This window comes from Ursus maritimus, unplaced genomic scaffold (assembly GCF_017311325.1).
Source record: "Ursus maritimus isolate PB19 unplaced genomic scaffold, ASM1731132v1 scaffold_14, whole genome shotgun sequence".
Classification (NCBI taxonomy): domain Eukaryota; kingdom Metazoa; phylum Chordata; class Mammalia; order Carnivora; family Ursidae; genus Ursus; species Ursus maritimus.
The window spans coordinates 17,597,250-17,615,248 of record NW_024423786.1 but is presented as its reverse complement, the minus strand read 5'-3'; positions in this window follow the sequence as shown (position 1 = coordinate 17,615,248).

The following is a 17,999-nucleotide window of genomic DNA, read 5'->3' as shown; positions in this document are numbered from 1 at the left end:
AAAGCTATTTTTAAGTTGGAAAATTCTTGAGCATATTTATAAACTGAGGGGAAGAACAGAAAATATAGGAAGGAAAAGGTGTGTTTTTCTAGAGGAGAGAATCTTCCTGGAGTTTACTTGCATGGTATTGATTCTGCCTCAACCATATCACATGAGCAAGACTGAAGGTATACAGTGAAGAGGAAAGAGAAGGGATTCACCACGATTCAATAGCTAAAAGAGAAAAGACAGGGGCGCCTGGGTGGCACAGTGGTTAAGCGTCTGCCTTCGGCTCAGGGCATGATCCCAGCGTTATGGGATCGAGCCCCACATCAGGCTCCTCTGCTATGAGTCTGCTTCTTCCTCTCCCACTCCCCCTGCTTGTGTTCCCTCTCTCACTGGCTGTCTCTATCTCTGTCAAATAAATAAATAAAATCTTAAAAAAAATAAAAATAAAAATAAAAGAGAAAAGACAGACTGGGATGGAGATGTCTCATGTTGGACTACACCAGGCTGGGCTCTGTATCAGGGGCTCCAAAGCATGAGAGAAACACTGATGCCTGGCCAGGGACCAAGTCCTCACCACGTCCTGCCTGCCTATAGTTGTACTGTTATTTTCATAGGTAAGTTAATACAGAAACCATGGTTTGATCTTATGGAGTCACTTCATTTTAAGAAGTTCTAAAAACCAAATGCACCACATCACGCTTCCTTCTTTTACATCACAAACTACTCAGGCGGCAATTTGAGTACGCATTCTATGTAAACATTCTCAAAGCACTCAAACATTTACAAACACTAGTAACTAAATATGACACTAATACAGCACTTTGGAGAATCCCTTTATCTCCAAAACTTCCAAACCATCACGCTGGCACAATGGGTTCTAGGTAGATACGAATGGAAAACACTAAGTACTGACTGTGTGCCAGGCAAGGTTCTAAGAACTTTACAAATGTAAACCTTTGTACTATAACCATCCCCATTTTACAGATGAGGTAACTAAGATGGATAAAGCTTAATTAACACGTCCAATTTCACATAAATGACCCTGCCTAAGCCTGGTATTTCTAAATTAATCCCTAGTTGTTGTTATGCTGCCTAATCTATAATTGGTTTACTCTAAGACATGGCCAGAATGCGGTTCTTGGAAGCTTGAGATCTCTGATCCATGGTTAGCTAGGCAGACATACCAGGTGAGGTGATGTGTTCAGGCTCTAGGACAGTGGTTCTCAACCAGAGGTGATTTTGCCCCTCAGGGGACATTTGCTGATGTCTGAAGAGGTTTCTGGTTGTCACAACTGGGGATGGGAAGGCTATATAGATATACCACTGGCATCTAGAGGGCAGGGGCCAGAGAGGGGAGTCACTGAACATTCTACAAACACAGGATAGTCGCTCACAATAAGAATTATCCACCCATGAATATAAACTGTGTCAACGTGTCAACTCTAGAGCAGTTTGGCATCAGAAGACCCCCAAACCAGGTTCCGTTAGCCTGGCTCTTCACTGCTCACATCTTTACAGAAGAAAGGCCACACTTCGACCTTCATGTGTCCTGCTCTCAGACAACCAGGAGCCTTGGCGGAAAACAAAATAGAAGACCATGGTGCCCCTACTTTGTAAAAATAACTTTTTATTACGAAAACCTCTAATCACATATAAAGTAAACAAAATAGGATAATGATATACTCATGATTCAACTTCAGCAAATATCAGACTCTGACGTTCTTGTTCTTTCTGTAGCTCCACTCACCCCACCTCCCATTTAATTATTATTGTTTACTTTAGGTATAATTGGCATACATTAGAATAGCTGTACAACTTTTAATACAGAATTTTGCATATTTTTATTGTAAAAGCAAAGATCTTTCCACTGTAAGATAAAATAGGAATATGAAGACGAATGTACGACTTCATGAATTAGTATTAGGAAAATCCCTTCATATCGTGGCCTCATTTTAACAGGTGTCTCTTCTCACAGTTCCATCAGGCATGATTTCCCTGATACCTAGCTTCTAAGTCAGTGTTTCCCAAACTTCAGGTTACGTTTCATTTGGGAGACTATGCACTGATCTTTTGTTTGTTTGTATGTTTGTTTGGGGACAAACGAAAGAAGAGAGCTGTCGGGGCGCCTGGGTGGCACAGTGGTTAAGCGTCTGCCTTTGGCTCAGGGTGTGATCCCAGCATTCTGGGATCGAGCCCCACATCAGGCTCCTCTGCTATGAGCCTGCTTCTTCCTCTCTCACTCCCCCTGCTGTGTTCCCTCTCTCGCTGGCTGTCTCTATCTCTGTCGAATAAATAAATAAAATCTTTAAAAAAAAAAAAAAGAAAAGAAAATAGTTATCAAAATGTACTGAATTTAATAAGGGTTAGTACAGGTTTGTACAAGGATACTATGGAAGTACAATGTATTAAATAGCGAGCCATGAGATAACTATTATTTCTCAGTAATGGTGGTGGTGAAGAATAGTTAAAAATCATGAGAGTAGAAGGAACTGTGGTCAAATATGGAATATGTGTGCATATTCTACGTGTGTATGTGTATATAAATATGTGGCGTAAACATATATGTATGTGTATATACACACACACATACACACACAAGGTTATATAACTCTAGGCAAGTTACTTGTTATTTAAACCTCTTTGCTCTCAAATTCTGCATCTGTAAAATAGGGGCAGTAAAGATGTACATAATTGGTTTATTGTAAGGATTAAGTAAGATTCTGATTATATGCTGAGCCAACTCCTCAGTATTCAAGACGCACTAGTTATTGCTATTATTTCAAAGAAATTAAACATAATTGACACCTTGACTAGGGAGGAATCAAAGACATTTTAAGGAGACATTAACTGCTTACATCTTTTAAAAAAAAAATACTTGTTCTGCTTAACTGTGTTTTTTAAAGTTGCTTTATCACAATGAAAGGAGTGATTTTGACACCTTTTGAAAATGCTAATCGTGGCTATGAATAGTGATCTGCTTAGAATTCACACCTATTAGGGGCTGTATCTAGGTGTATAAAACATCCACTCTATCAACACAGAAGTGTAAATCTAAATTGAGGCAAACTGTGATAGAAGCTTGAATTGATACCCACAGCAATTTCAGCTGAGGAGACGGAGAGAAGAAAAGTACCCTGGGCTCCTTCCCCTACCACAACAAACCTTTATTTGTTTTCATACAAATAAATAATGGTTCTGATGAAGCCTACACACCACAGTGGTGGGGGTGGGGGTGGAAGGATCCTCAAACTAACTGCCTATATGGAATAATCTGGAATGTACATAAGGACAGGTGGAGACGGAGCACAAGAGCGTGTGTGCCTACGTACCTTAGCCTTGGGGGCTGTCCACACGGTGCCATGTGAGCCCAGGGCTGCCAGACACTCTTGATTTTTTTTTTTTTTTGAAGATGCTGGACTTACAGAGTTTTATAGATGTCCCTGTTTTCAAACATTTCAAACTAATTAAAAATACAACTTCAAAACATTTGTGTTGACCAGACAAAATATGTCTGCCATTTAGATGCAATCCATCTTGAAATCTCTGACCAAAATGCACTTTTCTGCTTAAAAATTTTGAAAAGCATAATTGATTACTCTCTTGCTCCTGAAGAAATACACAACACTGTATATTAGAAACACTTCCATATTTTGTCTAATCAGAAATACAATTTCCCTATCATACACTCAAAATTAATATAACATTGTATATTAACTAACTGGAATTAAAATAAAAACTTAAAACAAATAAAAACATACAATTTCTTTTGAAAAAGTTTTGTTTTGGGGAACCTGGGTGGCTCAGTTGACAGCTCAGGTCACGATCTCAGGGTCCTGAGATTGAGCCCTGTATTGGGCTCTGCAATGGGCATGGAACCTGCTTAAGATTCTTTCTCTCCCTCTGCCCCTCCCCCTCACTGCTCACGTGTGTGCGTGCTCTCTCTCTTAAGAAAAACACAAAAGCTTGTTTTATCTTTTCACTGGGGGAAGTGAAGTGTGACAGTGAAGGGGAGGATGCATCTTCCCCACGTGTCAAAGGAGAAAATGCCTGTTATGCAGAAAGTATTCCATTATATTCAACGAAATGGTTTTCATCCACCCACTAATGTGCTGATGTCTAACAACCAAAACTTAGCAACCAAAGCTCAGAGGGTACCAAAGATGGTGCCCACATGGGAGATGAGCTCAGTTCTGTGCACACAGGCTGTCTCAGGCCTCAAGAAGCCTCTCATCTCTACCCCAGCATGCCACACAGATATTAGCATTTTCTATGCGTGCCCTATGTGAAATATTAAGAAAGCACTTGTAACTCTTGGCAAGAAACGTTTGAAGACCTAATGAAGACCGTGAGGAGCAAGTAAAGTTAACACATTTCAGTTCACTCAACAGTGATCTATTTTCATTTCCCGACATAGACAGATTTAGGGGGTGGAACTGAATTCACCAAAAAGCTACATGTAGATTTGTACGTAAAGGCCCAACACTGAATATCAGTGCTGCTTCTTCCACACCCAGAATTCTGTCTGAAAACATTTATGACAAATACGCTAATACTGGACCCTGCGGTTTCTGGTTGTTTTAAATCACACATTCTGCTTACTTCTGGCTTCTCTAGACCCTCCAGATAAAGGACCGCTCCGTGGACACTTGAGGTTCTCTTTCATTTTGTAGGACCAGAAAAAAGTTCCCTTCACCAGGACTTCATAATCCAGAATGACAAAAACAAGTGATACTTTTCACGAATACATACTTGAATTTTGCTCGTATACTCAAAATAGCAGGACATTAAAGAACCTGGCAGACATTCACGGTTAGTGAAGCATGCCCGGTGGGAAGGGCATGGAGCGGCCCACGGACCATGCGGTGAAAAGGGTCAGGTGCTTCTCACTTCCAACAATAGCTGCTCACCTGTTTGTTTTCATGTTGGCAACTCATTCTTGTTTCTAAACGCAGAATTGCTCTAACAAAACTTGCCTTAGACAAGATGTGGCCTGCAGGCTGGGAGTTCGAGGTTTCTGAATATAGTTACAGGTGAGGAACAACAGAACAACAGTAATAACAAAATAAACCTCTTTTTTCAAATAAAGATAAGCTGCCCCGTGCTCACTTTCTGCTTCTCCATTTCCGTACGCATCCCCGCTGTGCACCCGAAAGCCCGTCATGGTGCTTGGCTCACAGCAGACACTCAAAACAATATGGCTGAATTCATGAACAGCAGACTTAGGGCCGTAGTTGCCACACTTGGCTCCATATCAGACCATCTGGGGGAGCTTTGCAAAACGCTGATCCCCTAGTCCCAGTGCAACATAATTTCCAGGCAACAGGCCCAGAACTGTTGTTGTTATTGTCGTTTTGTGTTGTTGTTGTTGTTGTTGTTGTTTTAACCTTTCCAAAGTAATTCTGCTGAAGGATCATTGGTGCCTTCCAGAACCACTGGCCAAAACACAGTGAGCTTCCAAGTTCCAGCCCTAGGTGTCAGTACCAAGACCGGAAGGTGTCTTTGCCTCTGGGGCTGTTTTAAAATTTTTAATGTGGGTTTAGTTTCCCTGAATCTCCTCCTTTTACCAGTTCTGTGATTCCTTGTTCACAGGGAAAGAGGAGGCAGGATGGAAAGCTCAAGTTGTTCCCCCAACGCACAGGATATTTCCAAAAAACCACTGAGAAGATTCAACAAAGGCCTCAGCTGGAAACACATTAACAAAGAAAGAAGAATTTCCTTCAAGACTAAAAACATATTTCCCAGCTAGGGAGGCATGGGGGTCTGGAAGTCCACAGAGAAGCAGCAAGCCTGAAGAGAAGAGCAGTTACCCAGAGTTCCCAGAAAGGTCGACTTGGGAAAGATTCCAAGACGGAAGCAGGGACAGGCAGCCTGACAGGAAGGGACACATGGAGACAACCTGGAAGAATGAACCATCTACGTAGCCCATCCTTCCAAGTCTTGCTCATTCTCACTCACTTCACATTTCATCGGCTCTGTGAAGACTTTGGGAAATAGGACACCAGCGGAGGCAGAAGGAGGGTTTGCCACTTCAAACAAACAAACAAACAAACAAACAAACCTAAATTGAATTATAAAACTATAGGAAGCAGGTTTTCTTGTACCCTAAGAGCTTGTGGGTTGCAACCAACCTCTGGCCCCTGACTACAGGAAGGCTTTTTACACAAACTTGGGGTGATACTTAGTTGAAGGGATTTTGTGCAGATTAATTAGTAACTGTTTGTGAAACACTTTGGTGGGTGCACTAAGGATGTGCTTTATTTTGGTTACATAATCTACTAATTTTACAGTCTGAAAGCAGAGTGATTAAAGTTTGATCACAAGCTAAGAAAGCCGAGAATGCTGATCTTCACTTAAAATTCTCTCCCTGTGTATTCCTCCCAAGCCCAATTACTTCCAGGGTCAGACATCTATTATTTTATGTAGCAAAACCGGTGCTTGGAAACATACAAGATAGATTCCGATTTATCATAATAAAAATCTTCCTATTTAACGTTCATTTTGGAATCTAGGTTATTGGAGCACATATATTTGAATGTTTATTATCATGTGGGCATTCTGAAAACTGAAGTGTTTTATAATAAAGGAGGTTTGGACATTCATGTCCTTGGTAGGTATATGTATTTTTTGTGAAATGCTCTTCCCTGAGGCAGAAATGGAGGAAAGAAATCAAAAACAAAGCTGCTGGCTCTATGGGGACTAGTAACTAAAAGTCTGGACATTGCTGAAGATTTGTAGCCACAGCCCAAGCCGTCTCTTCCCCAGAGTCCGAGCTGATGTTGAGTTGAGGTATACACTGCCTCGTTATAGTCGTGATATGCAGCGTTGCCCATTCTGGTTGGGCAGTGCCATGCCCCTTCGCAAATATTCGGAATATCACCTTTGCTACCTTGCAAAAAATAGTTCAGTGGGCTTTTCATGTTATACAGGACTCTATAAATGGTCTTTTTCTGACATTTTAAAAAGAAAGCCCCACACTAATTCCAACGTGTGCTATGGTATTGTCCTCTCAGCACGTGGTGTCCCATGGACACGGGCCTGACATAAATGAGTACATATCTCGCGCAGGATGGATGATGAGAATGAGATTCAACTATTTAAAGTGCCCTTTTGGGCAGGAATGTCACTTTGAAATCTCAGGATTCGATTTATTACAAGTATTTAGTGCCAAATACGGGTGCTAAAAATGTTTCTCTTAAAGTACTAAAAGGCAAATGCTGATAGTAATTCCTGTCTTTTATTGACTATCATGTGCTTGGCACTGAGCTCATTTAATCCTCCCAAGGGCCCTATGAGGGGAGTGCTATGACTCCTGCCACCTACGCAGAAGCAAACGAAGGCTTGGCAAAGGGAAGTTAGCTGCCCGTCATCACCCAGCTTAGGAAGAGTGGTCTGGAGTCTACCCCAATGCTATCTTAGGACTCAGGCCGCTCTATTTCCACCGCCTGTAATATCCATGGGCCCCCTTCACCAGATTAAAACATCCGATCCTTCTGGGATGGAACAAAATATAACAATTCAATACAATATCATCTCGGCAGTCCCTACACAGATATTTCTACCGTGGGGCTCTGGCGCTGCTTTTTTGTTAGGTACTGGTTATCATTTCTTCTTACGTGTACATTGGAGTTCACTGACATGTTTGTACTTTCCTTGTTCCTCTGAGCCTCTGAGGAGGAGCTGGAGTGGGTAGGTGAAGAACTCGGACGGCAAGCAAGTAGGACTGAAAACAATACGTTGGTACAAAGAAAAGTCCTTTACTATAGTCTAAACAGAAAGGCCTTATTTCCCACGTCTACATTGTGTTTGTTCAGAAAGCAGGCTCCATTTGCTAAGAAGAGGTGACAGAATGACCTGGCAGAGAGCCTTCCAGAACAGCACACATAAAACCCAGACCTGCACGACCTGTCATGCAGCTCGTTCTATCAGGGAAGCTAGGCTTCTTCAAGGTTACCACTCCAGGGGACAATGTTTCTAAGAACTAGGAAAGTGCACAGTTAGCAAAACACTTCCCTCTTCCAGGCCTGGCAGCCATCCATGTTCCCAGAAGCATACACTTGAAATAAAAAGCCAGTCGCCCCGCACACACTGTAATTCCTGTACGGTTTCTATTTTTGTTTATACTTTTTCCCAAGATTTTCATAGATTGTTCTCCTCTGTCTTTCAGTAAAAAGGGGTGGGGGAATGTGGAAAAGTGTGAACAAAGAGTAAGAAACAGCTTTAGATTCTCAAGATTGGGGGATTTCTTTTGTGTACTGCTTAAGTTCATCGTTCTCTTTCTACCACAGGAGTTTCTATGAACACTGACTTGGTTATAAATGATGCATCGGTCTGACGTTGGCTCTCAGCACGTTTCCTATACTGTTATTTTCTTTATGTGCATCCTGTTTCTCCGAGCAGATGGGCACTGAAGTCTGATGAACGTTTATGTATGCCACCTTCTATACAAAGTGGTTTACATTGGTTCTATCTACTCGTCTTTACGCGAAAGGAGAGGGTAAGCACTAACTCTTATGTTGGGGAATCCGAGTTTGAGTTTTGAGGAATCTGAGTTTGGGAGATGAAGCAATTTGCACATGGCTAATTAAGTGACACAGCGGGCGAAGAGCTCAACAGCTCTACCTCCCTCTCCTTATACACCACTTCCTACCTGTTAAAGACTTTCTGCTGCTTCTCTCCACCCAAAGTACGTCATTAATCCCAAACTAACCGGTATGCAAAGAATAAATGATACAGCCAAGGAGTATCACTGAATCAAACAATATTAAGTGATCATTCATTGATTTTCTGTGTGTACATATATATATATATATACTCACATACATATATATACACATGCACATATGAAGGTAGTATATGTTATTTATATGTTTGTAATCATAATATACTGATTATTCTGTACTTTCCATTCAAAATATTTTAAACTTTCAGTTTTAATAACACAAATCCATTGTGTAAAATACAACAAGTCAAAAAGAATAATTAAACACTACAAAAATGTCACATATAGATAAAATCATTGGCAGAAATTTAAAAGTTAGACTATCAGGGGCGCCTGGGTGGCACAGCGGTTAAGCGTCTGCCTTTGGCTCAGGGCGTGATCCCGGCGTTATGGGATCGAGCCCCACATCAGGCTCCTCCGCTGGGAGCCTGCTTCTTCCTCTCCCACTCCCCCTGCTTGTGTTCCCTCTCTCTCTGGCTGTCTCTCTCTCTGTCAAATAAATAAATAAAATCTTTAAAAAAAAAAAAGTTAGACTATCAAGTGTTGGTGAGTGAGTGAAACAAAAAGAACTTTTATACCTTGACTGCTGAAATATAGATTCAGATTACCGCTTTGGATAAAAATGTGTATCATTTGGTAAATGAAGGCACCGACATTTGTCTCCTAGGGTATACACGCTGGAAAAACTCTTGCACCTGTACACCATTTAACACGTCCAACAATAAACCCAGCAGCATTACAGGTAATAGCAAAACGAAAACAACCCAATGTCCTTCAACAAGTTTGTATTCAGTCAATGGAATACTACATAGCACAAAGGACTGATAGAAACAGTTTTACAGATACACATACTTGAATCTCAAAATACATTAAATGAAAAAGCACACTGCAGAAGAATAGAGTATAATACCATTTACATGAAATAAAAAAAATTAAAACTTAAGAGTTGTAAAGAGTTACATGAATACATAGCAACACTAAAAGAAAAAGCAGGAAAATGATAAACGTAAAATTCAAATGGGGCCAGTCCCTACAATAAGGAGAGAGACAGGAATAGAGAAAAACATAAAACAGCCTTCAAAGCTACTGATAATACTCTATTTCACAAGTTGTGTAGTGGGCTCACGGGAGTTTATTTTACTGTCTTTTATAAATTATGCACTTGCAACATGGATTCTTTTGTATGCATGAAATGTTTCACTACAAAAGCAAATATTAGATTGCTTTTTTAAAGATTTAATTAATTAATTAATTAATTAATTAATTTATCAGAGAGAGAGAGAGCACAAGCAGGGGGAGCAGCCCAGGGGGAGGGAGCAGCAGACTCCCCACTGAGCAGGGAGCCTGACGTGGGGCTCGATCCCATCCCAGGACTCTGGGATCATGACCTGAGCTGAAGGCTGATGCCCAACCGACTGAGCCACTGAGGCACCCCGAGATTTTTTTTTTCCCCTAGACTCTATAAAGCTGGAGACTAGAACAAAAAGTTCAGGTAGAATATGATGGTAAATTGGTTTCACTGGACATGTCAAGTCTCACCATTTGGTTGTAGTTTTCTGTACAGCTATGTGAAAAAGGATGCTCAGATCAAATCTGAGTTCTGCTGAAAGCAGTCCAGTGCCTGACTGCCAATGTCTGCTGTGGGTACAAGAAAAAGACAATGACTTGAGTGCCATGGATTTCACCATTGCTGGTGCATGATATAGCAATTACAGCTGTAACTCTGCTTTCTTCCAGCCAGCCTCCTCTGGGACGAGGAGGGACTTAAACACTAAAACATGAATTTCATCCTATAAATATGAGAAGCAACCAAGGCTTTGGAAAAAGGTGTATTTAAATAATTTATGATTTGGAAAAATTAAGCTAGTGGCCACCTGCAAAATCGAAAGAAGATAAATCAGGCCATTAAAATAGTGGATTAGGGGGCGCCTGGGTGGCTCAGTCGGTTGAGCATCTGGCTTCGGCTAGAGGCAGGATCTGAGTCCTGGGATGGAGTCCTACACTGGGCTCCCTGCTCAGTGGGGAGGCTGCTTCTCCCTCTGCCCATCCCCCAACATGTGCAATCTCTCCCTCTCCCCCCCCAAAAAAATAAAATCTTTAAAAAAAATAAAATAGTGGATTACTACTGGGAAGATTTTTCAAAACCCATATGTTTTTGCTCTATCCAAGCAAAATCTGAGGCTTGGCAATGTACGTATTCGAAAAAGTTCTTAATGCAATTCTGCTCCACATTGATATTTAAGAATCACTGAGTTATTAACTACTCAACTGAAATGCACTAAGTAGTATAACATGATGAGTCAGAAACAATGAGTGTCATCTGACATGACTCAGCAGTGATCACAGGGTCTTGATTGTACTTAATGGTAAATTTATCAGACACATTGTTTCAATATTCTTTAAAAGATTCACTAATTTTGATCCTATTTATTCTTTTCTACTTTTATAACTGAAAACATTCTCTTATGACTTCATATTTTCTTTATATTATAAAAGTACTGATTAATAAATTTTCAGGCTTTTTTCTGTTAAAAAATTAAGAATGGCTGCTACCCAAATTTACCTAACAGTTAAAAAACACAATGTGTTAAATTTCAAAGTATTCAACAGGCAGAAAGATAATGGAATGTGCGGAAAACTGAGACATGAGATAAAAGAGAATACAAGAATACGCAGGCGTTTAAGAAGACAATATGACCAGAAAAAATAAGGTTGAAAACTAGCATATAATTTATTACTTAGGCATAATCTCTGGTGGTAACAGATCTGAAACACTTCACAAATGATGTCGCCAAGCTAAGACTTTTGGATTTAATGCTCCAGGTAACATATTGCTTATGACACTTATCACAGGGTTCTTACAAAAGGGGTTTAAGGTGAAAATACTCTGAGATTCAAAATGGAGAAAGATGAAAATATGCATTCATAAAAAACATGAATTAATATAAGCTGAACTATTTTCCAAGTAAAATGATACAAACTAATTAAGTAGACTATCACAGGAAGTACCACAATTATATCTTCAATACTGTTTTCTATATTTACCTAGAAGATATTTATATTTTATATACAGATATTAATTTATGTCCCCCCCCCGGAAAAACCTAAGGGACACTTTGATCATAGCAACTGCCCAAACATGAGCATTACATAATCAAACCTGTAAGTACCCCATGATTAACTTCACAAAACCTCACAGCCCCACATTTCATCCTGAAATCACAGAAATGCCAAAGCTGCATAGAAAAACGAAGACAGCATAGGAATAGGAAACAAAACTGGACAGAACGGGGATTTAACCATCTAACCAAGTTGTTCAATTGAGCGTTTTTCCAGTGGAGGGCTGCCTGGGTGGCTCAGTGAGTTAATCGACTGATTCTGGCCCAGGTCATGATCTCAGGGTCCTGGGATCTAGTACCACATCCTCACACCACCAGGTTCCACCTCAGCAGGGCGTCTGCTTGCCCCTCCCCCCTGCTTGTGCCCTCTCTCTCTCAAAGAGGTGAATAAAATCTTTAAAAAAAATTTTTTTTCCAGTGGAAATGCAGGTCAAGTACAAAGACTGCTAAAAGAACACAGAAAAAAAAATTATTACTTCTTTGCAAGTGATTTTTAATCATATTTGACTGACAAGTTCAAGTTAAACTTTCAATTTGCAATGGTGGAATTTGTAGAGTCATTGAGGACAAATTAATCAGAAACTCCAGGAATGCAAGAGTCAGAAAGAACACAGACTGATTTTTCTATATTGATCAGAGACCACAGGCAGAAAATAAATTGGGAAAACTGACATGGAAGGTCAAGCTGGCATTGAAAGGGGAAAGGCATTATTAGAATTTCTTCTCAATAAATTATGATATGAATTCACAACCTTATGATATAACATTATATATTGAACAGCTCAAGAATATTATATATCTGACTTTGAGAAACTTTAAAGTGTAAAGGAGCCTTTATTCATTTTCCGATCATATTGTCAAACTCTTCACTGAACATACGTAAAAATGTTCTGCTTTTAAGTAATATTTACAATATAGTTTTATGAGCACTCAAAATTATTTAATGATGCATAGATATATTCTTTTTATCCAAGCACTGTTATTTACCAGTACATAAACTTTCTAAGGTTTACAGTACTGAATATAGACCACCTCCCACTCTCAATGGAGGTGCTTCTGGAAAGACATAGTGTTAACCATCTCCTTCAGAATCCTTTAAGCTGCTTATTTAAAAACCCAATTATAAAGCCCCTTCCTCCCTTGGATTAACTGAATGAGAACATCAGTGTGAGGTCAAGGAATCTACATTTTATAAATACAGCCTAGGTGATTCTCTAGGACAGTGAAGTTGAGAAGTAATGGAAAAATCTTTAAAAACAATTCTGAGACACAGAATAAAAAATCTTCAAAAAACTGATATCATTATTCCAAAACAATATATACACTATAACAAAAGTTCCAGGAGGCAGGTGTAGGGATGTGTGCCCTGCAGGGTTACTGTTTAAAATACCCACTAGTTAATTCACAGCAATTAGCCTCTATTATCCAAACTCGAAATTAGAATGTCTATAATTTGCTTTAAAATTTTCAGAATAGAAAGTTCTCCTTAAAATTTCTCTAATCTCTGATGGGATGCCCATTTAGGATCTTCAATCCTGTCAAAATGATTTTCTAAATGAACATATGTATGCTGACTGATCACTCCCATACTCAAACTTTAGGGCTTTGTGAAAATTATCCTTTTGGAATCCCCACTACTCTCCTTAATATCTTAATAACTCTAAATCTACTTGGTATCAGTTTTAACAGTTTCAAATTCCACCATGTCTGAAGTGTCCATTAAATCCATCTGTCTATTCACAAGCATTAATGTAAGCATTTTACTTATACATTCTCAGATCTAGTAATTGCCTTAATTTAGACTATAAGTTCATTAAGGTCAAGGGACCTTAGGTCAAGGCCTATAAGTTCGTTAAGGTCAAGGCAATTAAAGTCAAGGCCTTTTATTTAAATTGTATTACAAGAACAAGTTCTTGATCTTTTTTCCTAAAAAAACAGAATTTTTAAATATGAAACTCACTTTCTTAGGGATGCTCTGATATTCTGTGATAAGAAGCAAATGATACGAATTTGTTGAGTTGCTACTAAAAAATACTTTGATAATTTTTTTTTTAATGTGACCATTTAGATCACATCAATAAAGCTGTCTTGACTGTAGTAGCCTATGCTTTATGTACCATCCTCAGGAGATAAAAGGCAGAGTTGAGAACTGGGTCCAATCTCTACTATACCATCTCTCAATAACTCTTGAATTATTTTTATTTTTTTAAAGTAGGCCCCATGCTGGGCATGGAGCCCAACACAGGCCTTGAACTCACAGCCCTGAGATCAAGACCTGAGCTGAGATCAAGAGTCAGATGCTTAACCAACTGAGCCACCCAGGTGCCCTTCCTAGTAACTTTTTAAAGTTCTTTATCTGGGCAATGGCTCAGTAGCTCCGTTGGTTAATTATCTGACTCCGGATTTCCACTCAGGTCGTGATCTCAGGGTTGTGAGATCCAGCCCTGTGTTGGGCTCTGCACTGGGCGTGGAGCCTGCTTAAGATTTTCTCCCTGCCTCTCCCTCTGACCCTCCCCCCAACCAAAAAATGAAAACAAAGTTCTTGATTCGGTTTCATTTCTTGAAACTTTAAACAGTCAATAAATACCCACACTCACAAGCACCCAAAATAATTTTTAATCCCATTTTGTTTTCTTTTGTTTTATTTAAATTTTATTAATTTAGTAAATTAATTTTTTCTCTTACCACCTCTTTTCTGCACTTCACTCCTTTCCCCATATATACACATCACCCTGTCATTCCCATCCCACTTATTCCAGGTTAACAAGCCAATAGAAGAGGTATCCTTCCATAGTGTCCCCCATTTTCATTAATTTAACTGTATTTAAATATATATACATTCATACAAACATATTAATACACAAATATATACCTACCTAAAGTGTTTGTCATCGATTTGCAAAATTTACAGATACTGGTTTTTTTTTTTCCTGCAATTTGCTATTCTTATTCAGTAAGACCCAATAAAAATTTCTCCAAGCCAACTATCATGGCTCTAACACATCATTCTTTTTTTTTTTTTTTTTTAGAGAGAAAGCATGTGAGGTGGGGGAGGGCAGAAGGAGAGAGAGAGAGAATCTTTTAAGCACGCTCCACACACAGCATGGAGCTCATTGCAGGGCTCAATCTCACGACCCTGAGATCATGACCTAAGCCAAAATCAAGAGTTGGATGCTTAAGGGACTGAGCCATCCAGGTGCCTGTCAATACATCATTCTTAACAGTTATACAGTTGACCCTTGAACACTATGGGTTTGAACTATGCACGTTGACTTATATGCAATTTTTTGGATAAATACAGTTTAGTATTGTACATGTATTTTCTCTTACAATTTTCTTAATATTTTTTCTCTGGTTTACTTTACTGTAAGAATACAGTACATGATACATATAATATATACAATATGTGTTAATCAACTACTTACGTTATCAGTAAGGATTCTGGTCAACAGTAGCCTATTAGCAGTTAAGTTTGGGGGGAGTCAAAACTTATACGCAAATTTTTGACTGTGTTGGAGGGGTTCACTGCCTCTAACCCCTACGTTGTTCAGGGTCAACTATATAATACACTGTAAGTAGATGCGCGGAAGCGTATTCAACCCTTTCCAAGCTCTTTAACAGACAGACACACAGACATACATACTATTTCACTTATACAGAATAGATTCTCAGGAATGAAAATATATGTAATGTATAATTTTTTAAATAATAGCACCAGATTGCTTTACAAAAAGGATGAAACAATTTATATTTCTACTTGACAAGCAAATGCCCTCACTTTTTCACTTTTGCCATGACCTCATGAACTTTGAGCATCCTTTTACGTATTTGCTAGCTCCCTGGTTTTACTCTTCTATGAATTACCTGTTTGATACTTTATTCCTTTTTCTATTGAGCTATTTATATAGAAATAAAATTAACAAATGTCAAGAATAAGAAATCTTTGTATATTATGGATATTAATGTTTTGCCTGTCATCTACATGCAAATTTTCTTCACCATATTTTCTACTGATTCTCTCTGTGCTAATACTTTCTGTGCAATAATTTTTAAGTTTTACATAAACGATGTCTATATTTTCCTTATATCTCTTGGTTGCTATCTTAAGAATGTTTTCCCCACTATTAAACATACAGGTTCTTAAATGTCCTCCTAAGATTGTTTTCATATTTAAATCCTTCATCCATACAGAATTTATTTTAATATATACACTGTAAGGTAAGGACCGAATTTCAACTTTACTCCAGATGGATAGCCATTCGTGCCAGTACCACTTCTTAAATGAATCATCTATTTACCACTGAACTGAAATGCCATCTTTGGTATAGCTTAAATTCTCACATATACTAGGATCTATTTCTGGATTCTATATTCTAGTATGCCAATCTGTCTCTTCTTATGCCAAGTCGTGTAGATTTGGTTATAGTACGTTTGTAGAAATAATGGTGATCAAAGGCATCCTTGCATTTTTTTAAATTTTAATCATAGTGGTTAGCCATTTACACTAATACATGTTGTTTTAATAGTTTTTAGTATAGAGCCTTTGTCCTACCTAAACACTTTCTATTCTATTTTATCTACATACCAAACAAGGAACAACAGCTGATCCTTAGTATGTGGTTTTTCAGCATATATTTACTATCTTCATATGGTTTTTCCAAACTAATTTGTTGACCCTTGTGACACAGTGTAATAGTCTTACATTCCTGGAATAAGCCTTCCTTGGTCAGAGTTATCCTCTTAATACACCACTGAATTCCAATTGTTAATATTTTAGTTAGAATTTTATATTTTAGTAAGAATTTTCTTTCTTAAAATCACATGTATATAGGTCATTTCCTTCTTATATATCATATCATTCTGACATTAAAATTATGTAGCCTTCATAATAAAAATTATTGAACTTTCAATATTTTTCTAGGGCATTCACTAGGGATAGAAAATTGCACACACTTATGGTCTTGTTCCAAGGATATGATAACTCTTCCACCCATGGACGTAATATAGTCTCAAGGGACCTAAACAGTCTGGACATTCTGAACAACATGATGTTATAATAATAACAGCATGTTAATCAGACCAAAATGAGCAACATATGGCAAGGGTATTAGAGGTCTTGATACAATACATGTGTTCCAGAAAGTGGGAAGAAAACCCTACCTACATCCAGTGGTTGGCCTTATAGCTGAACTTTTTTATTTTATTTTTATAGGTCCAGTGATATGGAGCATATGAGGACATTTTCACCAAAGTAAAGGACAGATCACTGCATTGTCAACTCCCTCCCCCCCAACCAGTTAGGTCTATTTCTCTTGTGAACAATTCTTTGACCGGTTACCCAGATGATACAAAGATTTCCAGTTTTCAGTGGGCACAGAGCCAGATAAGACTACAGCAGACAAGGGCATGAGTTCAAGCAGCCCTTCACCTAGGGCCATATGACCTGGCAGATGCTATGGTTTTAGCAGTATCAGTGGTGGGTAAATGCACTGTAAATTTTCTGGCAAGTCCCAATAAGAGAATCACAACATATCCCCTCAGGGTCCTGGAGCAAGGACATGCCTTCTGCAGTGGAAAATTATACACCATTTGGAAAACAGCTCCTGCAGAGCTCCTGTGTCCTGGTAAAGAGAGATGTCTGATCATGGGACATTATGTAACCATTCTGATAGCCCTGCCCATCATAACCAGGTTCAGTCAGACCCACCAAGTCACATAGTCGGGCAGGCACAGCAGAAATCCATCATACATGGAGGTAGTATTTCTGGGATGGAGCATAAGCAGGGCCAGCCTGGCCAGCGGTGCCTATGTGTGTGTGTCAAAATAAACCCCATCTCCAAGCAGAGAAGGCTCTGAGAGACAGCCATCAAGGCAAATACTCACAATGGGCAGAGCATCCATTTTCTGTTAAAAGGGAAGCATCCCCAGGTAAGAATATACCTGGAGTGAAAGGCAGGTGTTCATGGCTTGGCTAGTGGGTCAGGAGCCTAAAACAGGAAAGGAGAGTAGATCAGGGACAGAGGGACCTGTGGTACAAAAATGTGAAAAGAAATACAGGAGTGGGCACAAAAGGTGAAGATCTTAGTATTCCAAGTATTACACCCCAGAGAGGCTGTCAATAACCTAGTAAGGCAGAAGAGCTCACCAGTTGTCAGCCGGCTTTTGTCATCAAC